Source organism: Corvus cornix, chromosome 9, assembly GCF_000738735.6.
Source record: "Corvus cornix cornix isolate S_Up_H32 chromosome 9, ASM73873v5, whole genome shotgun sequence".
NCBI lineage: Eukaryota > Metazoa > Chordata > Aves > Passeriformes > Corvidae > Corvus > Corvus cornix.
The window spans coordinates 22,291,047-22,314,983 of record NC_046339.1 but is presented as its reverse complement, the minus strand read 5'-3'; the positions used below and the strand labels follow the sequence as shown (position 1 = coordinate 22,314,983).

General features: G+C 41.6%; 1 long non-coding RNA gene across 1 annotated transcript in view; it reads left to right on the top strand.

The window, feature by feature from the left end:
- The first annotated feature begins 281 nt into the window (after positions 1 to 281).
- The window catches only part of LOC120410493, a 50,103-nt gene continuing 26,447 nt past the window's right edge, over positions 282 to 23,937 (top strand). The window contains exons 1-2 of the long non-coding RNA XR_005602696.1: positions 282 to 436; positions 8,948 to 9,020. This is a non-coding gene — a long non-coding RNA (uncharacterized LOC120410493). The remainder of the gene's footprint in view (positions 437 to 8,947; positions 9,021 to 23,937) is intronic.

The window sequence follows — 23,937 nt, the reverse complement described above, 5'->3', positions numbered from 1 at the left end:
TGCATGGAAGTCATCTTTCCATCCTCTTCAACTGTGTTTTAATCAGGCTCAGGATATTTTTTCTGAGGAGCTGAGTTTCTCAGGTGTGAGGCAGACGTTTTGTTCCACGTAGAATGGTAGAACAAGTAAATTGGGAAAATGGGAGGATTATTGAATTCATTTGGTTTTCATGTCATTGTCACTACCATGCACTATTGCTTTTTGCTGCCTTCCTCTTGAGATAAAAATGGGTTTAGTCCTTGAATTTATGAAGTTCAATTCTTCCTTTACAGATTCACAGCCTACAGACTTGGCCTTCGACTGGCTCCTCAAACAGAAGTGATTTGCATGTTTCTTTCATTTTCACTCTGCTGCAGAAACATCTGTCCACAGGCTGGTGACCTTACCTGAACTTAATTCCTTGGGTGCATGCGATGCTATTTCACCTGGCTTCATGGTAAGTTTTTCCTATGAGTCAGCACAAATTAGTTGATTTCCTTGAACTTCATTTAGGGATGATGGTATGGTGTGGGTAAAGGTAATAGGCCATGAGTTCTAGTGCTAAGAGTTTTTCCACCTGGCATCTTAGGCTGAGGAAAAAGAACACTCACTAATTACCTGATAGCTTCAGTTTTCTCACTCATTTTAGTGGAATTCACATATTGCCACTCTCCTCAGTCAGACGTTTTGGCCTGAGAAGTTCCTTTCCTTTGAGAGCGATTAAATGTAGCTGTTTGGAAGGAGATGGGAAAGATTAAAGCAGCACTCTTCAATCTTTTTGCACACTGGGCAAACAGATCAGTATTCAAAGGGAATTCTCCATAGGTGCAGAGCTGCCCCTCTTCTGAAGCCAGCTTTTAAGCTCAGGGTGGAGCAGTGGGTCCCAGTTCACACAGCCTACAGAGCTCTGCCTTCCCTAAAGCTGCACTTCCTGTCAACATGTGAGGCTGGGACTCCAGAGATACGTCTGCATGGCTGGACTTGAGACAGGGCTTGGTGGCTCCGTGCCAAAGCTGGTGTTGCTGTGCTGCTCCTGATGGTAGTCAGCTCAAGCAGTAGATTGTACGAAGTCACAGGCTGGGACAGGCGTTCAGGGAATTGCTGGAGAAAATGAAGGGTGAAAGGTAACAGTTGCTTAAGTGTGCTGTTTCAACAACTTGGCAGCTGGACATTGGCTTTCTCTGCAGAATTTATTAGAATGAAGCCTTTTTGTGCTAGCTGCAAATCTGGCCTGGTACACCTGTGGTTGATTTTCAACTTGAAACTAGAGAAAACATCCTAGAACCTAGGGCTCTCCCCCCTTATTGCCAGTGATTACAGAGGCTTTTTGTTCCATGCCAGAGACCTGGAAGAGATTGCACTTGGGATGCATACAATTCAACTGGACATTGCTTTGTTGTGCTGGCCTTGCTGTTGATGCAAAGCTTTCTGCTTTTGTCCTCACATCTCTGGATTTACATTGGCTTCTGCTAATGAGACTTAAAAGGAATTAGAACTGACCTCAAATTAAGACTGGGTTGTTCCTGCAGAGCTATCCAAACTGTTTATTATATTGATCAGTTAAGCCCCATGAATTCCTCAAGTTAGTCAATGATGTGAACTGACAAGTTAAATTATTACAGTGAAAGCCCTGCTGTGCTAACTTAATTTATGTTGTAGGGCCTCAAACCAGATTTTTATCTGTGTGCTTCTTTGGGTTTTTTTTTTTTTTCTTTTCTTTAAGACTAAAGTGAGAATTTTCTTTTTGAAAAACAGGTTTGCTGTGAGGATAAATTATATCAAGTCAGTTGTCCACTGAAACTACAAATAACGCTGCTTTTATTTTAAATTCAATAATACAGGCATCTGGAGCTATAAACACTTTCTACAAGTTGTGTGGCCCTGGGAAGATACAGACAACTTGCATCTGTATTGTATTGTATTGTTACCTTACCTGACTTGATATATTCAAATTAGGGGCATGCTTTTGATGTGAATGAGAAATTGGAGAGGAAAGCCTCATATAGAAGAGACAAAAACCTTGTGGATTCTGATGGGTACAGCCTTGGGAAAGAAGAGGGAAAGAGCTTTCTGCAGTGCTGTGGTCAGGTCTCCATTCCTCACTCAGAGCATCAGGGCTCGGGGCCATGGAAATGCTGCTGGAGTGCTGTGCTTAGTCAGCCTGAAGTGTATGACACAGTTGTGTACTCACAAAGCAATGTCGAGGGAGGTTTGGTGTCATGGCAATGATGCTGATGACAGCCTGAAAGAGAGGAAAATGAAAAGGATTTTTGACTCTTTACTGTATACTTATATAAGCCCTCAAGTGAGACAGCTTAAGGAAAAAAACTTTGCTGCCTTGAAGAAAAGGAGGAAGAACCAGTTTTGGCAGGTTTCCTTTGCATACAGCTTGCCCTGGTGTGTTACTGCATAATTTCTTCCTGCTGTTGTGTTCCATTTCCTTTGAACAAAGAAGTGACTTTTAAATGGTGTCTGTGAATGTATTTATGAGGAACCAAGGTTAAAAATAGTGATAAAAAAAAAAGTCTCTGAGCTGATAGTAGATTGTGGGCGCTGGACTTGCTCTGTTTGGATAAGGAACAAAACCTCTATCCATGCAACGTGCTCTCTTTGCAATCTTTACATGTGGGTTGAGCTGCAACAATCTGTGACTCTGGGCTAGGTGTTCATATTTGGGGATTGCTGGACCATGGCACACTGGCAGATAGATTCCAGTTATTCCAGGTATTCTAAACACTAAATATCCATTAATTATATGATTAATAGTACAGCCATTAGTAGTTGGGACTGACTTGCTTGACTCCTCATTGTGTTTTGGTTTCACTCCTTTCATATTTTTAAGGGTTTTATCAAACAGATCTGCAACTTCATATTTAATTACTTAAATACTATTGTCTTGGCAAATGGCCTTTTCTAAAATGCAAATACCTAAAATTCGTGAAAGAGCAAGATTTTTAAGTTAAAGTATGAGTCGGTGATGCAGTTTTTAAAGAAACCTGGGAGTAAATCCTAGATTTTCACTTAACTGAATGGATATTTGTTTTTCTTTTTCAAGGACGTTGTCCTGCAGTGCAATCAACCTACTTACAGTCCTCTCCACATGCATCTCCATAGATGTAGTGTCCAGCCCTTCACTAACAGATGCCATGAAGCTGAAGTTCAGCAGGAAGGAACCTGCTGTCCCAGCTGCAAACCCACAGTGCCAGGCAGAAGAGCTGCTTGAACATGCTATACAAATATCAAAGTCTCTTAAAGTCGAGTGGATACTTTCTATTGCAGTCTTCCTAGTATATGCACCTTATTTTCCTGCAGTTTTTTTTTTCTACTGCAATTATCTTAACTCAACAATATAGTTATCCATGCTCATCATCTACATGCTGCCCTTTCAATGTTGTATTTGACTGCTGAGTTCTAAGAATTGGGCAGACTTAGTGCATTTATACGGACTTACATTTCAAAGGTGTTGACATTTCTCATGTTGAGAAAGGGTTGAGCCTTGAGGAGTAGGGCTATCAGCCTAGGCTCCACTGTCAGCTTTCAGCAAGGGTCCTCTGACTATTGCAGACTTGAGGGTTTGTGAGCTCTGAGAGCATCCTCTCACAGAGATGCTGGTTGCAGCCTGCTGCAGTCCAGGAGTGTTCAAGGTGCCTCCTGTAGGACCCCTGTTTATAGGGTCACAAGATGATTGGTTTTAGTCACAGTGAAATTCTACCCTGGCCACAATCCAGGCTGGTAATTACTGGTGTTTGCAAAGCTCCAACATCAATGTTTTCATGCCAGTCTGGTTACAGTTCAGGTAAGGAATGTTCCAGGGCTCTCAGGGTGTGACTGACTATTCCCACTCTCATCCCCCACCTTAGCCAGGCACCAGGAGTTCCTGGTACAGTCAGTGCTGCTCCCACCTTATCCATGCAAGGGTTCCCAGTACAGTCATGGGCTGCTTCACCACTGAACCCACTACACAAAGACCAAGGCCTGACAGAAATTCTTGAGATCATGCAGCAGATCATATAAAATTTTTCTTTAACCAAGGCAGAGTTCCTGCAGAGATATCTTTGTGTAGGGGCAACTTTCAAGGCAACTCTTTACGACAGTGAGCAGCCTATGTAACCAAAAGTATCACCATTTATAGTGAGTCGTTGGCACTAAATGTAGAGCACTTATTTTACTACTTCTGGCTCATGCTGAGCTAAATTTGGAAGACAGAATAGGCAATTCCAGTTCTTATCATGGGTGCTGTGCTTTTTTTGGGTATCTGAACTGCCACATGCCCCTTTTTGCTTGAAAACTGTGGCTTTTGTGTTGTCTTTGTTTAGTTTTCTTCATTCCCCAGTTATTATCAGGGGTTCAGTGAATACTGTACATCACAGCCTGAAAGACACACACTGGAGTCTCTGGTCACACTTACTCTTCTCTCTCCCTTCCAGAAATGTTACTTGTTCCTTATGTTGCCCATAACCTCCCTCTTCCCAAGACACTGAGGCAAAGATCTTGAGCAGCATCTCCCTGACTGAATACCTCACTGACCCTGGGGTTTGTTCCTATCTCTTCATGTTCTGGGTGCTGAACTAACACATCTGGCTGTTCAGGACATCAACAGGGTGTCTCAGAGTAGGAGTTAAAACAGACTCCTGAAGGCCCCTTTCCAGTGATCTCTCTCCAAAGTGGATTTCTCCCAGAGGGAAGATTTCCTCTTGCCTATGAGGATATCTGCTCACCAAAAATTATTTGAACAAATCCTTGAAGGCTAGCACCTTTTAATTTACTTCAGCTGATGATTAAATTTGTGTTATTTCCAAAATATGCTTTGCTTCCACATGCTCTCCTGCCGGCTGCATTCAGACACTTCCATGTCAGTGGATAATGTCTCTGGTCCTGCCAGTCACCTCTCATATCCTGCCTCACTGAGCCCTACCAGAACTGTGACTAGTCTGGCTGTTGGGGAGCAGATGCCATGGCAGTAAAGATGCTGTGCTTTATTCTGTATTTTAATACTTGCTGTGAACAGGGCCCTGAGGGACTGCAAGTCCCAGTCAAGGATGAGCTACCTTCTGCCTTTCAGTGCCTTGCACATGAAAATAGCTGGACCAGAATGCCTAATGCTTTCTAAACTACCTCAGACTTGGACGTGCCTCAGGCACCAGTTTCAAGCCACAGAACTATCAGGACAAGCATCTCAGTGGCAATCACTCCTGCTCCTTCAGTCTGTTACTTTTCCTGCAGTGGGTTGGTTTGGGTTTCTGTGAGCACATTTCATTGACTAAAAATTGGTCCCTAAAAAAAAAAAAAAAAAAGAAGAAACTCTGGAGTGGGGCAGTGCACCAAACTCCTTGTGAGCTGATAGGACCCATTTATGCTGGGCCTTGCAGAGAGCACACATGTTGACAGAAGGTAGAACCTTTTTAGTTCAGTCTCAGTTGTCATCACTGCATTTTACCTGTTTTCACTCTGAAGACTTCCTTGGAAAAATTCTTCCTCTGACTTTTGCAAGGGTGACTGCTAGAGAGCATTTTGAGACTCTCCTGCTGTGACAACTCCCTTCAACAGCCCTTTCATAAAACCAAAAGAACAAATGCATTGGAAAAGAGCTTGTTTTACCTGTTTCCTTTGAAAAGTTTGTAAATGTTACTTTTAGTGTTTAGCTCCTAAAGGTCAATTATTTCTTTTCTCTTATAAACAAAATTGGCCAGCTAGGGAGAACAGACGGTATAAAACTGGATATGGGACTTTGCCACTTCTCATTTGATGGCAGGACCTGCAGGCCACTGGTTAATAGCTTGCACCAGCAGTCTCTTCCTTCTGAACCCCAGCATTTGGCATTGAGCTATCTCACCGGTTCCCACTGCCCTGGTATTGCCTCTGCTGAGAACACTTGATAGAAATACCTGGAATTTACTTCTACACCTTTTTCCAGAGGCTCCTGCCATCTTTGAGGATTGTCAGTTGTGTTATTCCTTCTGACAGCTCTCCTTTATCCATCCTCAGTGGGCTGTTATAAGTTTGTTTCCCATGATAATCCTTTCTAGTGACATTTTGCATGCCTATTATTTTCTCCAAAAGTTTGCGTGCAAATTTTCACGGTAGATTGAATCTCTGCAGCTGAACTGGTGCATTAAGCTGGGAAAGTAGAGTGTATAAGGAAAATGCACTCCTAGGAGTTGACTTTAACTGGTGTTATAACTGGGTGCTGCTGTCTTTCCATTCACAATTTACAATACAAATGTCTTTTGGTTCTGCAACCCTTAAACACATAGGAAGGAGACAACTAATTTGCATGGGTAATCTTACGAAAGCCATCTTTGTAATGAAGTGCAAACTGTGATTCCATCCACTGTCACTGTATTATGCTACTTCAATAGGCTTTCATTTCATTACTCGAAGTCAAGATTCCCTTATTAAACTTTTCTATTAAAACAGAGTGAGAAGGAGCTTCCAAAGTCCACATTGCTTCTGCTATGTCACTTGTATTATAATGTAATGTACATAGACAAATAAGATATCCCATTGTATTTGCCTATGGGTGTTAAATATGCCCTTGAAACCAAAGGCAAAGTGAAGCATAATAAAAAATACCATAGCAAGACAGCCTGATGGCACAACTTCCATTATTGGCTCTGTGAAGCAAGGTATTGAAAACTGAAGGACTTTAGGAGGCTGAGAACATCCTTAGCAAACTGCCTATGGGTATAATCCATTCCTGGTCCATGAGCTGGGCTGAGTTCACTGAGATAAGCTAATAGCAAATCTCTCTCCACGGGTGAGCAGGCTGCTGTCAGCCATAACCTTGGGACAGAACTGCAGTACTTCAGGTTGCCTAGGAAGCTTTATCCTAAGACTTTCTGTACTTTGACAGCTTTAGGAGGAACGGGTATTTCGGGTATTTTGGTGGGACTGTGCTTATCTGCTGGAACAGATACTTCAGTGGTGATCTGGTCATTGCCTGAGGTGGTGTGCTGAACACTCCTGGTGCTCTTGGGAAACACTTGGGAGAAAGTTGGAATGGATATGTCAGGCAGACTGCTTAAAAATGGGAGAACAAGAAGAGAATATTTGTGATGCAGGACAATGCAGGTCAAATTCGAATAAGCTATAAAGATCCCTGTGTTTCTCTCTAGAACTGTGTGGAAAAGAACTGTTCTGTGCCAGGGGTGGGAATTACAAAATCTCTGAAGTTGGAATAAAATACAAATGATTTGAAGTGCCCACTGAAGGTGAACCTGAACCCCTAGTGGTGGGGCACCTGCTCCTTGGTACCTGGGAGCATGTGAATCAGTGCCCTTCCACATGGTGGGCTCTGCTAGAGATATGGAGATATGGATTCTTTTTTCATCCCATTTCACTATTCTTGGCTGATGACTAGTGATTAGGATTAGTGAGGTCCTTTCAAACATTTCTCCTGCCTTTCATATCTCTTAAGGAAGGTGGAACATCACATTCTTTTTTTCTTGTAATGTTTTACCTCCCCTGTGTTACTTCTTAATAAAGCTAGTGCAATTAAAAGGTCATTATTTGATCCTTGTGGAGAATCTCTACTGTGCCATATCTCCTTGTGGCTGCCAGGAATGATCAGCCTCAAGTGACTGGAAGTTGGGCAAAGCTGAGGACAGACAATAGCAGAGATCCTGATGTGGATATTGTTGATCCAAGGCTTGAGGTGCAGCTGGAATTTTCCCATAATGCAGAACAGAAGCACAGATATTTCCAAGGATGACAGAGTAGCTTGCTGGGGTTCTTGAAAATATTTTTCTGCTAAATGAACGTTCTGTTCTCTGTGGACTTGACTAAAAGAACAGATCATAATATATCCTAGAAGTAAAAAAATAATCTTCTTCAAGCCTGTTTGTCAGCAAAACTCTAGAAGCAGCAATTAAAAATACTCTAAAATGTTGGGGGAAAACTCTAGACTTGCTGCTCATGACTGGACTTTAATTCATACTTTTTTTTCTATATTGAAGAGGTGGGACCTTTTCCTAGATTGATTTTTTCCATTCTAAATGTTATGGAATTATTAAGCAACTTTTGAGAGTGCACTAAATTTATGGCCATTATTTTCTAATGAATTCTGGTTGAACTGACAACTTTAATCAATTCTACCTTTCAGAAATATAAATAGGAAGGAGAAAGAAATAAATAATGTTTTGACCACAAGGCAATGCAGCATTTGGAAATGAAGCTTGAAATGTCCAACTAAGTTGCGTTAATGAAATATCAGGCCTCAACTTTGTAACCCTGGTTGGGATGTCATGGAACCCAGTGCTGGCATGTGGAGGCTGTCTTGGAGATTTCCTTTAATCTTCCAAGCTGGCAGGGTATGAAAGATTAAAATGCTCTGGATCTACCAGACTTGCCACCTCTAGTTCAGGCTAGTTATTAATGTGCTATGTGAACAGCAATTCTTTATTAATTGTACTGCTGGCCAGTGATCAATGTGACAAGCTTAGCAAAGAGCACAGTTATTCATCAGAGAGTTGTCAAGTAGTAATTGCCCTCATATGCATTAGAATAAGGCAGTGTGAGAGTCAGAATGGGCGAGCTTTTAACCTTTTTTGGGGCAGGTGTCAACAAAATTAAAATCTGCTAAGGTACTAGTAAATAAATAAATTGGAAAGGCATTTATTTGCTCTGATACTATCACACCACTATAAAGCAAGACAAAGGGTCATACTTTAGCAGCATTTATATTTTTAAATGTTTTTTAAAGTGTTTTCAACAAATTCCTTTCTGTATACACTTTTGTTTAATTATCAGTTACACTTTTGTAAGGGCAGGCACAGGGCTTGCAGTTTTTTCCTTATAAAGAAAAATGGAATAGTTGAGATGTAATGTTGTAACTGTTCTTTAGACTATAAAATGTACAATTGTGCAACCATTGTTACAAGCAGAATTTATTTAGATCTGCCATGACATTCTTTCACCTTTTGTGGGAAAGCACATCAGTAATAAAATGTCAATGCTTTTCTTCCTGCAGAGGTGAAGACTTACACTTTTCACCAAAGACTGCTATTTTTGGGGTTTTCAGAAGCCCTGTGGAAGTGGCAAAGGTAAGGCTGAATGTGTAGTCTCTGTCCTGGTCCCTGCTGTACCTGAGAGTATTAAACTTTCTCACATTATGTGTTGCCCCCATCATCCAAGATAACTGTATGCTTCAGCTGTGGTGCTTGCACAGGCTGTCTGCTGGGTGCAGTGCTGCTTTGCACATGTATGTGAGTAAATGTCTTGCCTTATAACATCAATTGTCATGGAGCTTTGTACTTCAATTTATGTATAATACATGCACAGACAGGACTCATCTTTTAGAATGCACGCTATCTGCGTTTTGTTTTGCTTTTACTGTGCTTACTTTGTTTTCATGAGTTCCTGTGAACCTATTGAACTGAAGATTTAGAGTGAACCTATCCCAGAAGTTAACGTTTCAGAATACAGCTGAGGCTGAACCTGGCTGTAAATGATAGTTTATTTATCATGCACCTTAATGATGGTGTGTTAGGCTGGTTCTCTAGGCCTTCCATCTAACACATTTCAGATTGCTAAACTCAGTAGAAGAAATCACAGAATCCTAGAACGGGTTGGGTTGGAAGGGACCTTGAAGGTCTTGTTCCAACCCCTGCCATTGGAGATGGGGCAGCCACAGCTTCTCTGGGCAACCTCTGCCAGGATCTCATCACCCTTACAGTCAAGAATTTCTTCCAGATATCTAACCTAAACCTTCTCTATTTCACTCTCCCTTGTCCTTTCTCTACATGCTCTTGTAAAAAGCTCCTCTCCATCTTTCTTGTTGGCTCCCTTCAGGTACCAAAGGCCACATTTGAAGCTTCCCAGATGGAACAATCCCAATTTTCTCAACCTTTCCTCATAGCAGGGAAGCAGGGTGTTCCACCCCTCCACTCATCTTGGTAGCCTCCCTCATAATAATGGATTGAGGTCAGAGATGGGCCGATTGTGGAATAAAGTTAAGATTTGTTGAAAAATAGAGCACTTTGGTAGGAAAGGATGAGCAAAGGACAGCCAGTATTTAGGCTATTGAAAGGAAAGCTGACAATGTATATAGTTTAGACTTGCTCATGATAGTCCATAGCCTGTGTGATAATGAGACCTGTTCAGATTGGATTTCCTTGGCATTCAACAGCATTGTTTTTAATGATCTCATCTGGAATTTCTGCTTCTGCCTTGCTAGTCAAAATGATCTCATCTAAATACTGAGGAAAATGCTGATAGAGACCACTTTATCACACTCCTAATGCATGTTATCAAGATAAGATAAATAAAATGTTCTGAAAGTAGGTATGAGAGATTCTTTGTCCAATTTCAAACCCACACAAATAGACAAGGGTGAAACCATTAGTGTGATCAGCTTAGAAAGAAAATGAGCAGTGAACGTGAAGTGGGAGGAAGGAGAATTCATTTATGGAACACACTGAAGCATCAAGCAGAGGACTGTTTAGGCATTTCTGCTCTTTCTAGTAAAATGAGGCACAACTGCTGGAAACTGTCTCATGCTTTACAGTATAAGTGTATATTTTTATTGCACATGATACAAGGCAGCCAGTGTTTTATTACTTAAAGAACAAACTCAGACAAAAATCTTAATCCACGCATGTAGGAGGGCATTGTCAAGAAGAAATATTCTGAATGGCAGAATCTTGCAAAGACTCAGCTCAGTGTGTAAATTAGTAAAGCCTCATCTCAGCTTCCCCAGCACAAGTGTGAGCAGTGCTCAAGGCACGTAGTCATCACTGCAACCTGTGGCAAGACAATTAACTTGAAAAAAGTATTCCTTGCAAATTCTCTGCAACGTGTTTTTTCTAGCAACTCATTCAAATGCAACTTGGTTTAGCCAAATTCTGACATCCAGCCTTGAAACTCTTTGCCTCAATGCCTGAAAAATTTTGTTGACAGCCTTATAGTCTGCTTTGACAAGTGTCAGACCGGCTGCTACAGTTTCTCTTGTTCCCTGATTCCTCCTCATCACTGTGTTTACCTACAGTTTTTGATACTCTGGCTAGTGTTGGTGTGGTCTTCAGAACACAGGAATTTAAGGCTGAGTATCCTGGCTTTTGTATGTCACAGTAAATTAGAGGATTTAAATCAGTGCAGTTCTAAAAATAAATGTTCCATTTATTATTAAAATAAATGAAATAGGAGAGCGAATTTGTTTCACCATTTGTTTTCTGTAGACGGGTTTTATTCTGTTCTCTATTGGGTTAAACCGGGGCCTTTGACCCTTGAATAATGGAGCAGTCATCAAAGAGAGAAGAGTTTTGAGGAATAAACATGGTAGCTTGATAGTAATGCCTGAGCAGTTAAAGCTTTCAAATCGACTGGTGCTGTTATCTGTTTTAATATTTCATGGAATGAGGGGGAGATTTTCATACCCTGTGGACAGAGGCAGATCCCAGCATGTTTGTGCTTGTGTTGTACAGGGATGTAAGCAGGGGTGAGGAAATGCTATGTCTGTATTCGAAATGTGCTGCCTTTCCTGAATAGCACAGAACTGTGCTGAGTACTGAAGGTGAATAAATTAAAACTAAGTGTATTTTTAAGAGTTAATCTTGTGTGTGTAATATCTGCACTGAAAGCCTCGTTTTTGGGCAGCTCCCTGCAGGCAGGAGATACAGAGCAAAATTCCTGTCTGATATTACACAGGAGATCATATTGAATTTATCATCCCTTTGCTCTGCTCTTTTGATCCTTAGATTTTCTTTAGCTAAAGGTTATGGCTTTTAATGATAAATTTAGATTCTATAATACATAGCTGGAGACACCAAGCAGTCAGAGCCTTGAGTACATACATGGGGATTACAAGGTAATATTTTTTCTGTCAGGATATTTTTGACTGTGTTTTTTTGTCCTGAGATAGAGACGAAAAATTCTCCAGGTACTGTTCTGTTCCTGGACATCAGGAATTGATAACATGCCCTTTGAATAGTGAGCCCCATCCAGACATGAGATGAAATTCAGGGCAGTCCAAGATGCTTCACTTAAAAAAATGAAACTCCTGAACTAAAGGTGGGGTGGAGAACTGAAGCCCTGAAAATGACAGCTGTGTTTTATTTCTTCCCACCATGCACAGGTTGCAGCTATTTCAGTGTTCAGCATCATGCCTGACCATTGTAGTGCTTGACATCAAATAACCTTCCAACCCAGCTGGAAAAAAACAGCATTTGATGGCATTTTCCTTCATAAGCAGAGGGAGCTTGGTAGGCCACCTGACCAGCTCTGGGTAAAGTTCAGCTGAGGGACTTTTGTATGATCTTTCAGCTGGAAAGCACAACAGAAGAGGAAAGGTTGTGTGCTGTCAGAAGTCCTGTGGGTCAGGCAAGACACCAAACAAGTGGCTGAATGTGTTAGTTGTAAAAGGTCAGATTTTGATCTGTTAATCTGATGTGAGTTAAGAGTTTTTCATAAAATTAAATTCTTACAAACATCTTACTCAGTTTTCTTAATTACATGGAGTTTGAGGTATATTTGGTAAATATTTCTAAAGCAGTATCTGCTCAGATAGGCCTGATCCAAACAAACTGTCAGTTGCACTTCAAACCTTTTCCCTTAGTCTGCCTCCAATGTCTTTTGCAGTGTGGACTTAGTGTGACCCTCCAGGTGACAGCAACACATGGCATGGCTGTCCACAGCCATTCTGTCTGGCGTTCCCTCTTCTGTTTTCTTCTGTTAAGCTTCTTCATCTGTTGTTACTAAGAGTTTCAGGTTTGGAAGAATGGAACAGTCTCCAGGAACCCAGGAGAGTATGGGTTCATTCTGCCTCTAGTATTATACACACATGCTCCTATATGTGTGCTATATAGTTTGGCCAAAATCCAACTGGAACTCAATCAGCCTAGTGCCACAAAAGGCATTAAAAAGTAAATACATAGCAGCAAAAGGAGGGCTAAGGATAATCTCCCATCTTTATTGCATGCAGAGGAAAATATAGTGGCAAAGGATGAGGAAAAGGCTGAGATACTTAAAGCCTTCTTTGCCTCAGCGGTTAGTAGTAACTCCAGTTGTTGTCCAGGTACACAACTCCCCAAGAGGCAAGACAGGGACAGGGAGCAGAATGAAGCACCATAATCTGGGGGGGAATGCTCAGTGACTTCCCACACCACTTAGACACACACAAGTCTGTGGGGCCATCTGGCATTCTCCCAGGGGTACTGAGGCAGCTGGTGGGAGTGCTCACTGTCCATCATTTACCAGCAGTCTTGGCTACTGGGGAGGTCCTGGCTGACTGGAGGTGAGCAACTGTGATCCTTACCTACAAGAAGGGCCAGAAGGAGGCTCTGGGGAACTTCAGGCCCGTCAGCCTGACCTTGGTGTTGGGCAAGGCTGTTTAGTCTGGAGAAAAGGAGGCTCAGGGAGGACCTTACTGTTCTCTACAACTAGCTGAAGGCAGATTGTAATGAGGTGAGGGTTGGTCTCTTCTCCCAAAGAACAAGTGACAAGACAAAAGGAAACAGCCTCAAGTCGCACCAGGGTTTAGATTGGATGCTAGAAAAAAATTCTTCATGGAAAGGGTTTTCAAGCATTGGAACAGTCACCACCCCTGGAGGGGTTTAAAAGATGTGTAGATGTGGCACTTGGGGATGTGGGTTAGTGGTGAGCTTGGCTGTGCTGAGGGAATGATTTGACTTGATGAACTTAAAGGTGGTCTCCAACCTAAGGATTCCGTAGCTCTGTATGTGTGTGTATGTACATACACATATGAATGAGACTTATTTCCTCATACACTAAGCTTTGTGCTTCCCTTTTGGAATATTTCTTTCTATTTTGCAGTGTCATAGTGTATAGATGGGACAACTGAGATCAGGAGCTGTCTGCTTTGGTACTTTGCAGGAATCCACAGCATATCTTGAGTTCACTCCAGGTGAGAGAAAGAACACAGTGAAAGGAGTGTAACCCCTTGTTAGGAGAGTAGAGGTTATGTCAGGGAGGAATAAAATGCTTTGTCCAGATTTTTAAAAAAGACAAACAATTGTCAGATGTTTCTGTCCCATCCTTGTGCCCAAGCCACAAAAGAAGTCTTCTTAAATGTCTTGTTTGATCCATATGCAGTCCTACTTGGTATCTTAAGTCATGCTTATATTAATATCACTCTAAGATTAGCAATTTCCTGTAGGAATATTTGAATTGCATATCATAGACAATTAATATAAAAGTCTTTTTGTGGTGCCTTTCGTCTCAAGAGTCTGAGAAATTTTCAGTTTTGAAAAAAGAAGATGAAAAAATGTTCTTTTTCTGGTCTTTTTAAGCTTTACTGTATTAAAGAGCTCTTGTGGTTGGCATCACACCATTAAAAAGTTAGAAGCTGATAGCCACGATATTTCATGTGTGGTAGGCTTTACAACAAATTACAACACTGACTGCTGAGACTATCTAAGTTGCTGGAAAAATGGATTTAATTGTCCATTCTGAAACTATTTCCAGGATCAAATAGAATTTCTTTAACTACACATGCTCTTTATAACCCTGGTTCAATTCCGTTGCAGTAAATCTGAGGGGAGAGCAGAACGGCAAGTTAAAAACAGCACTGAGGTTTTATAGCACCAACATTAAACTATATGTCATCTTGAAATTAAAGTACTGGGCTGAAAGGTTTTCTACTTACAATGATTTGTTACTACGTGGATATCTAATTTGCATTTTAAAATCTCTTCCTGCCCAATGGCCAGGAGCATGGTGTGTATGTGTGGAGAGGAGTGTGTGTGTCTGTGTGGAGGGGTCTGTTTCTTTGTGACCTCCATTGGCCTTTTGAATTTTGTCTTGCTCAGGTTTGAAGAAGTTCCTCCCATTTTGTGAGAACTCTGTTTTGTTGCTGTCACCAGCTACATAGGCTATTAAATGACTAGTGGGGACAAAATAAGAATTAAGCACAAAATCATTGAAAATCAAATCCAGTAAGGACTGTAAAACAGCAATGCGTGTTCATATATGAAATTAGTACAGACACTTCCATTTTGTCCTTGTTTAAGTGGTTGCTGGAGATTCAAGGCAATGGAAAATTCGGCCTCTTACACTGATTCTGGAATATATAAACATTTTGACACTTGATATTTGTAAAGTCCAATGGTAAAGGGCATTGCTCTCTGTAAGCTGTATATGCTTGCGTGTAAGTTGCCTGGAATGGGAAAGGTGCTTTCTTCCTTATGTCAAAGGAGCCTGAAAAAATGCTTTTCTGCACCCTGGCTGACTCTCTTTCCAGTTCTGATACTCCTGGCTCGTTCCACCAGCCTTGGGCAGTGAGCTGCTCCCCATGTCGCACTCAGGTGCGTGTCTTGGGTTTAACTGGCTTTTAGCTTGTGAGTGCCCAGCTTGGTGGTGCAAGAGGTCTTGTTCTCCCTTGCTGCTTACTAAGGTTGTCCAGTTCCTAAGAGCACTTTTGTGGTGAGACCTTGAGCCTGCAGGTCTGTGACAGGGGGCTGTTGCCCCACATAACCTACTGTTGTACTCAGCAGTGCTCCGAATACGTGCAGTGGCTCTCAGCATCATGCACCAAAGTTTTTTTCCTGAAGTAACTCAAAAGTGAAGCATCTGAGGGTGTGATTTTCTTTTTTCAGCTTTGGAATGAGCAGGGTGACTGAGATGTATCACAGAATGGTTGAGGTTGGAAGGGACTTCTGGAGGTCATTTGTCCCCCAGCAGGCAGGCTGAAGCAGGGCCAGCTGGAGCTGGCTGCCCAAACCATGTCCAGATGGCTTTTAAATGCCTCCAATACTGGAGATTCTACAAACTCTGTGGGCAAGCTGTGCTAGTCACCCTCACAGTTAACAAAGCATTTCCTTATGTTCAGCACCTCCTGTGTTCCAGTTTGTGCCCATTGACTCTTGTCCTTTCACTGGGCACCACTGCAAAGGGCCTGGCACCACCTTGTCAACACCTTCCACTCAGGAATTTGTATGCATCAGTAAGATCCCCTTGGGCCTTCACTTCTCCAGGCAGCACACTCCCAGCTTTGTCAGCCTTTCCTCATATGTGATGGGCTCCAGTCCCTCAGTCATCTTGAGGACCCTTCATGGGGCTGCCTCCAGCACGTTCATGTCTCTGTTGCACTGTGGAGCCCACAGCTGGACCCAGCACTGCAGGTGTGACCTCAGCAGAGGGGAAGGATCCCTCCCTCAGCCTGATGGTGATGGTCTACCTAATAGCCCTCTTTGGGCCAAGGGCCCACTGCTGGCCCATGTTCAACCTGATGTCCACCAGAACACCCGGGGTCAGTGCAGAAAGGAGCAGGTTTGAAGCCAGAGGGTCTCACTCTTGGCTTCAGGCATTTCCTATACCTCCCTAGGGCTGGTCTCTAGGGAGCCCTGGCACTGCCTGAGCTCTTACAGGGGAAGAGCACAGGAGTTCAGCCCATGAGAACAAACAGATCTCCTCCCCTCAGTCCCACCTGGAGCTGTGATAGGCTGAGGTGGATTGCCTGGCCTGCAGGTCTCTCTGCACGATCGCCTTTGCTTAGGAGGGTAGGTAAATGTTTGAACATCAGCCTTGTGATTGCTGTGAAGGGCATTTGATCTCAGGAAGTGTAATTGAAGGGATCAACACAGGATTTGGAGATGGGATGTGAATTTTTGACTGGCAGTTCAGACCTGTGGTGTATTTTATCAAATAGGAGGGTGACTATTTAAAAATATTTTAAAATAATTTTAAAAATATTTAAGGTAATTTTTTAAAATTATGAGCATAATCACTGCAAAGCCCATGCTCATTTTACAGTATATTTGTAATTTCATTATTTAAAGAGCTTTTTATTTTCATGTTTATCCCCTGGGGACTTTACAAACTGTGATCTAGTCTAAAAATGTGAGATTCCTTCTGAGAATACTTGCTGTGCCAAAATTTGGGGTTTTTTCCTTTTTGAAGAATGAACAATGTTCAAATTAGATAATTCCAGCATTTAAGAAGCAGTGTGGGGAAAAAAGAGAGGAGGAAGTGGCATGGCAGGGAGCATCTTCATTGTGTTTTTTTCTTTTGAAGGGAGAAGATTAGTGAATCAGTGTAGTGTGTTAACAAAATTTTTCTGCAGTTTTGTATCATAAGTCATAAAGGACATGAATCAAATGTGGGTTTATTTAAAATACATTAACAAGGCCTTTGCAAAAAATTAACTTGTAAAATGAACAGAACAATTTTCTCCTGTATTTTTGATCATTCCTTTTTAAGCAGTGAGCATCTCAATTCCTGGAATGCGTGAAGAACAGGCTTTTTATTTGGAGATGTAGAGAATTTCGCTGTCAGGAAACTGAGTTATGTTATAATAGAGTAACAGTGTATTAGGCCTTGGTAAACCAGCTGTGATAAATCTAAAACTGAAATTAATTAAACATGACTCTTCCTAGATTTTTATTTGTTGCTTTTGCCTGTTATTTTTAGTCCTGTCCACTTAAGATGGAGTCAATAAAAAGCCAAAGTGCTGCAAGAATGTGACTACTCTTTGCTTACGTAGCACCTCAAGAAGCATGGCAGGATACTTGTGAGACAGCCTGTTCTGAGAACTTGATATTCTGAAGAACTAAAAGATCTGGGTAGCTTACCTAGCTGTCAATTTTTCAGGCTTTTCAGCCAAGGTTGCTACTGCATGCCAAATCTTGCAGAGGCTTAATTTGAGATACAGCACCCAGCTCAACAAAACTGTGTCTGTCCAAAGCAGGACTGAAGGTGATAAAATTAAATGAATAGCTATGTTGTTTCCAGGGTAATCAAATTCAGTAGTTAGGAGTTCAGTAATATGTAGTCTTTTATATAGCCCCTCAGTGTTATAATTAATTCAGTCTTCAATTTGGCAGGTTGTGGATTATGGTTAGATTATCACCCTGATGTGTGCCAGCTGGGCTTCATTGCACCTTAAGGCCTTTAATTTGAAGATTATCTGGAGCCTTGATCCTAATGCTGGTGACCTCTGTTATCTCTGGTCTTCAGAAAGTGTTTCTTTGCTGGTCCATTTGCACTGAGGAGCACAGCAGGCAGCCATCCACAGTATTTGTGGAGGTTCTGCTAATGACTTAGGATCAGCACCTACCCTCCAATTACAGTTTACTAATCTGTAAACTAACAGCTGCTGGGGTCTCTGTGGTTTTTCAGAAATGTGATATATTTTCTGTACCTAAATGAAGAACTGTGGAATGGTTTTGATTAGGAGTTAGGAGAGCTACAGGTACAGTGGTGCTCTCTGCCTGATTAGCTAAGTCTGAACCTTTAAAGTAGCTGGCTTTAGAAGTCAGTCAGACTGGGAATTGAGCAGGGATATGTTTTTAGGGCAGTCTGTGAGCAGAGAACAGAAGAGGTCTATCTAAAAAATAAACTCAGCTGCTTACTGTTTATATGACCATATCCTTGATCTAACATGAAGTTGTTGCCTCCCTTCTGTTCAATGGAATTAAGATTAAAGGCTTGTTTGAGTTTTAAACAGCTCCATGGGTAAATGCAGATTTCTAAGATATAGACCAAAAACCTTTAAAAAGACCCTTTCAAAAACCAGGTATTGGAAACCCTTTTCAAAATACTGCTATTCCTATAAACTTCCCTTCACACAATATTATGTCAAACAATTCACCACTTATGACCCCACTCCGGAGGATTTGGGCACTGGGGCACTGGTTGTGATGGTGCTCTTAGATGTATCTGTTCCAAACTCAAATTTTACCTCAATTTTTCGCCACTGTAAATAAAAGTCAGACTACAGGCTGTTAGCATTAATTTGTTTCTGCTCTGTGCAACTTGCTGGAGGGTGGAAAGAAACATTCCAAGTTATGTGGCATTATTGACAACAAATACATTCATGGAGAAGATTTAAACATGAAAGGAAAATAGTGCCAAGGGGCTGTGTGGCTCTGGCTTTGAACCATAGCAGGAGCCTGACCCTATATCTGATACAGCCAAACTGTTTGCTGCTGCTGTTTGTAATGTCATCCATAGAATTACTTTGCAACTGGCAGATTTTAGGTTCTGGCTCGAACTGGGATGTCGTGCACACCCATGAGTTAGCATCTCTGCTGATACAGTAGTAGATAAATTTCCTCTGTGTTGTGCTCTCCCCATAGCTCACATTACTGGTAATGGGAACTTAATGAATAAATCCCACGGCAAGCACAGCACTGAACTTAATTCAAACTTGTGAAGAATCTGAACTAAATATTTTTTTTTTTTTTTTATCCTCAGATAGGTTCCTTGAGTAGAGGCTTGCCCCAAACTTTCAGATGTCAAAATGTTCTAGGAACAGCACCTTTTTATTCAACTGATACAGTCATAAGAATTCAAACGTCCTTTGGGGAGTGCACAGCTTATACCTAAAGATTATTCCAGTTACAGGAGTTTGTTTTAAAGAGGATTTGTGTATTCAGCACAAGCTCTGGATTTACAGCATTTAACTTGCAAGTTTCAGTCAATGGGCTCTCTGCCCAAAACCTCTAAAATACTTTTCCAAACCACAAAACCAACAAGACTCCTTCTGAATCAGCTCTCAGACTCCAATTTCATTACTTATTTACTCTGAGCCTTTTCAATTAGTCTGACAATATTTCTAGGAAGTTACCAAAATGGGGTACTGAGCCAATAAAAAAAGAAAAAAAGAATCCTTTCTGTCATGGGATATTTGTTGCACAAAATGTCCAGAAAGTACCTCTGAAGCTGCTTCAGTGCAGTGACTTCACCTGCTCAGAGCCTGAGCACTACACAGAGATATTCACAGGGACCTGTGAAGCTGCCTCCCAGCAGCAGGGGTGATGGACAAGTTGCCAGTTCTATTTATGGCTTTCCTTGTAGGTAGCTCTCCTACAGCTTTTCTCACAACATGTTTCCAAAAATTATAAAGTGCTGTACACATTTTGTCTTTCTAATCCACATTCTTTAGCGCTATTGAAATAACAGGATTTTTTGTTCTTCTTATTTAGCTATGAAACTGGTGGATAATCCTTTCTAGTTAATCCAAAATATTCAGACATTAAAGAAATATTTTAATTTAAAACATTTCCTTTAATTTTTGAGGTATAAACAGCTTTGGGAAAAGTATCCAAAATGTTTTATTGAGAATGTTAAAAAAAAAAAAAAGAACAAACTTTTGAACTGTATTTTTGCTCAAACTCTTTGTGTTCAGTCCAAATATACAAATAATTGAGATATCAAATTATGGATTTTTAAAGTAAATGCAATAAGGAAAAAATCTTGGCAAGCTCTACTAGTCTCATTTTCCTTTGAGCGCAGCAGAGAAAATTTGGATAAAAAGCAAGCAAAACTTATTTTGTTCCTTTCAGTACAGCCTGTGCCTCCTGACCTCCTCAGGTTGTGCATAGAAACGCCCTCTACAGCTTCAGCTGGAGTTTTGGGAAAACCTTGCAGAGTGTGATCCCTGCTACCTAGGTGTGGCTTGAGAGAGCAATCTCAAAAAATTCAAGACAATTTTTGTTGCAGATCAGTTCTCGTGTCCAGTATGTGAGGCTTAGCACCATGCTGAACCATTGCCCAGGCCCAGCTCCTCCTTAGGGGCTGCTTCCCGTCCGCTGTCCTTACGGAAATTACGCGGCTTCGGGCCAGCTCGGGGTCATCGGCTGAGGGAGGACCCTTTGGCAACTCCCGGCTCTGAAATCTGAGAGCATCCTTTCAACCTGTGACAAAGCAGGGAGGATGTTCCACAAATACTGCACTGATGCTGTGGAAAAGCCTCTGTGAATAAGTGTCCTCCTGTAGCTGCCACACCTCTGCATTGCAGGGAGTCAATGGGGAAAGACTTTTGACTTTGCTGTTGAGGAGATAAATGTTTCTGCAATGACCTGTGGAGAGAAGTCCAGCAACATTAAACGCTGAAGTCCCGTGGAGCATCTTTGGGATGTCAGATCCTGTGTCATTAGTGTAAAACAACGAAGTATTTAGGCTGCAACTGTGAATGTCTGTCTGATATTCAAAAAGGCCAGAAAGGTGAGGGCTTTGTCTGATTCATTGCTTAACACAAACCCTTAACATTTTCTGCATCTGCAGTTTAAAGCGTGATTAGCTTCACACAGAAAAATTCAATTTTCTTTATATAATGCTATTATTTCAAACTTTGAAGACTTGATTCTCTCATGTAGGGAGACCTTGGAAGCTTTCTGTTCAGTTCTCAAGATTCTGTCTCCAAACGCTGTTGGCCTTTAGTTCAGTTTCTTCGGAAGCTGAATCTCTTGAGGAAAGCTCATTCTGCTTTGAAGATGTCGGGTTCCAGGCATCTGAACTCCTCAAAACCAAATTTGTTTTCTCATTCAAAGCACCTCTTTGCAGCTAGGGCCCTTTGTTTTTAAAGGGATATTGCCAATTAAAATTGGCCACTGAGGGTAGATATATCAGCTTCAGACCTCTAAATTCTCATGGAAGTGTTTTCTAAGAAAACAAATATTCTCTTTGCAGCATTTAGAACCTGAATATTTTAGCATCAAAAAACTTGTGGTGAAGTGGATAAACAGAAAGCCCTTTTTTCCCTACCCTTCTTAAGCCCCCTAAGTTCTGAGGTGCCAGCAAGTGGCTGTACAAAAAATGTTTGCTTAAATTAGCTTTTGCTTAGTTTCTAATTTTCAGTCCAAAACCCAAATGAGCCATTAAAGGAAACCACACTAATGAGATGCACTACAAAGCGAAACATGCCAGGGGCAAAAAGCAGGCTTTTAATTTGTTCAGCTTAAATCTCTAACATCTGTCTGTGATGGACCATGTCACTAAGCACATTAAGAATATCAGAATTAGACTTTTGCGATCAGTGCCTCCTCTGTTTGCCTTTCTCCATTTTCTCACTCATTTTCTTGGCATGCAGTGGTGCAGGAAAATACTTTAAAGGGCAAAGACTCTGAGCTGTAAGCTGAACTTTGGTTTGGATGTGGAGCATTGGGCCTGGTTGCCAATTCCTTGTTCAGTCAGCTTGTACCACAGCTGGAACACACGCGCAAGCACTCTCTCTTTCCGTAAACACTGAGTACCCCAGTGCTGCTCAGGAGTCAGGGATGGGTACAAGCGTCTCTTAGAACAACAATCTCAAGAAGGCAGGGAGATGGAGACTTCAAGCAGCAGTAAATCAGAGCAGTTTTGTTGTTCTTCTGTGTTCAGAGGCCTGGTGGGTTTCCTGGGGCTAGTGCTCCTAGGGCTAGTATTTGTAGTCTGAGCTTCCGAAGAGAGAACTTAGGGGCACAGCTGGACTTGTATGGATAAATTCTGCTGTTGATCACAGGACATCTTCTTCTTGAGAATGTCTGGCTCGTGGTGGCTCACTGAGAGCATGAATGTGGCTGGCAGCTGGTAGCACTTGGCAAAGTGTGCCAGCACAGCCACAGCCAGCCAGGCTCATTCATCTGGTTAGGACAATTCTCCCTTTTCTCTTTTCCTCCCAAAAGCAAATGTCTATTTATTCACATTTAGATTGGTCCCAGGGAAGAAATTTAGCACTTTACCTGCCCTGCCATGCAATGTGGTGCCTCACTATGTTTCTGTTTGCACTGTTAACTGGATATCCAATCTTAGAATTGCCCAAGCCAGAGAAATAGGTTGTTTGATCACCAATCCTTGTAAGCAGGCTAAAATGGGATCTAGGGGACCCTAGTATCAGTTGTTGTCTGTAAAACTATTCTTGACTGCCTTCACTGAGGTTGTATCCTGACAAAGTGAACCGTGAGCTCTAACCTGCTCCATTCAAAGTGGTGGAATCTACCCAGATTGTTTGCAGGAGCAGTTTGTTGGGTGGCTCCCCAGTCAGGTCAGGTGTGTACACTTACAATCTGTTGAAAGAGGGCTGTAGTAAGAATTTCTTCTGTGCAGTCACCCTTGATTGTGGGTTCCCTTGTGAAGCACTGTAAGTTTTATCTTCATGTAGCAGCAGCCTTTCTCCTCTGCCTGGTAGTGACTGTTCCTGCTGAGGCTCACTGCCCAGTGGGAAGTTCTGCATCCTAGGCAGGTGACCAGTCTGTGTGCAGAGCTGGATTTGTGGCTGTCAAGTAGCCTGACTTCACCAGCTTCCTCTTTTGTGTTTTTTCTAAAAAAGAGTAAATATATGTGGAACAGGACTACTGTTCTGTCTTGCAGAAATACAGGTTTTGTTTTGCTGAACTTTAATTTTCAGAGAATGTTAGAAAATGCAGGCAATTGTTTCATAAATATTTTAAAATGAAGTAGTATTCACGATTCACAGCTTCTGCTCTGTGGATCTTTAATACTTCATTGTCCTTTGAGCATTTTCATGTGCTGATCTGTCCTTCTGCTTTGCATGTACCTGAAATGGTATCTGTGTAGTCCTTTGCTAAATATAGCAAATGTCAATCCACCATTTTTCTTTACTAAGTTACTCTTTTATAATACTTACAATAAAAATAGGTCTGCATGGAGAAACTTGTGTTTTTAATGTATAAAACTTAATGATGGGAGAGACAAGAATTACTAGCACCATCTATTCATTGAGAAGCAGTATGTGCGTGTATTTGTGCAGAATTGTGCAAACCTCAACAGCTTGAACTATGAGAATTGCTCCTTTTGCAGTTTCCCTCTAATCCCAGGGCACTCTGTCAAGTGAAGTATCCCACCTTTGCTGATTCATGTCTAAACTCCAAGTAACAAATTCCCATCTTCTCCACTCAGTGCTTCCAGCAGAATCATAGAGAACAGAAATTCCAAGCTGCTTTCTGATTCTTACTGTTTGAGAAAAAATAATATGGTCAGCTTTAAGGGAGGTGACTGAGAAGTTGACTTTGATTTCTGTCTGGAAATGCTGATGGCAAGACCTCTGCTCTAAGAGCAGTGGGGGGCCCTGGCAAGCCTTTTTCATTGGGGGATCTAATCCATCTCTCTTAGGAGGTTCGCAGAAGGCATAATCAGATTGTCTAGTCTGATTCACTTGGTGTCAGAGGTCACTGAATTTCATGCAGGTTGCTCTGTAATGAGTCTTATCTGATATTCTCAAGCATTGACAACATCCAAAAGGACACAACACTGGCAGTGGAGCCAAGACCATGAAAAACTTTCCTC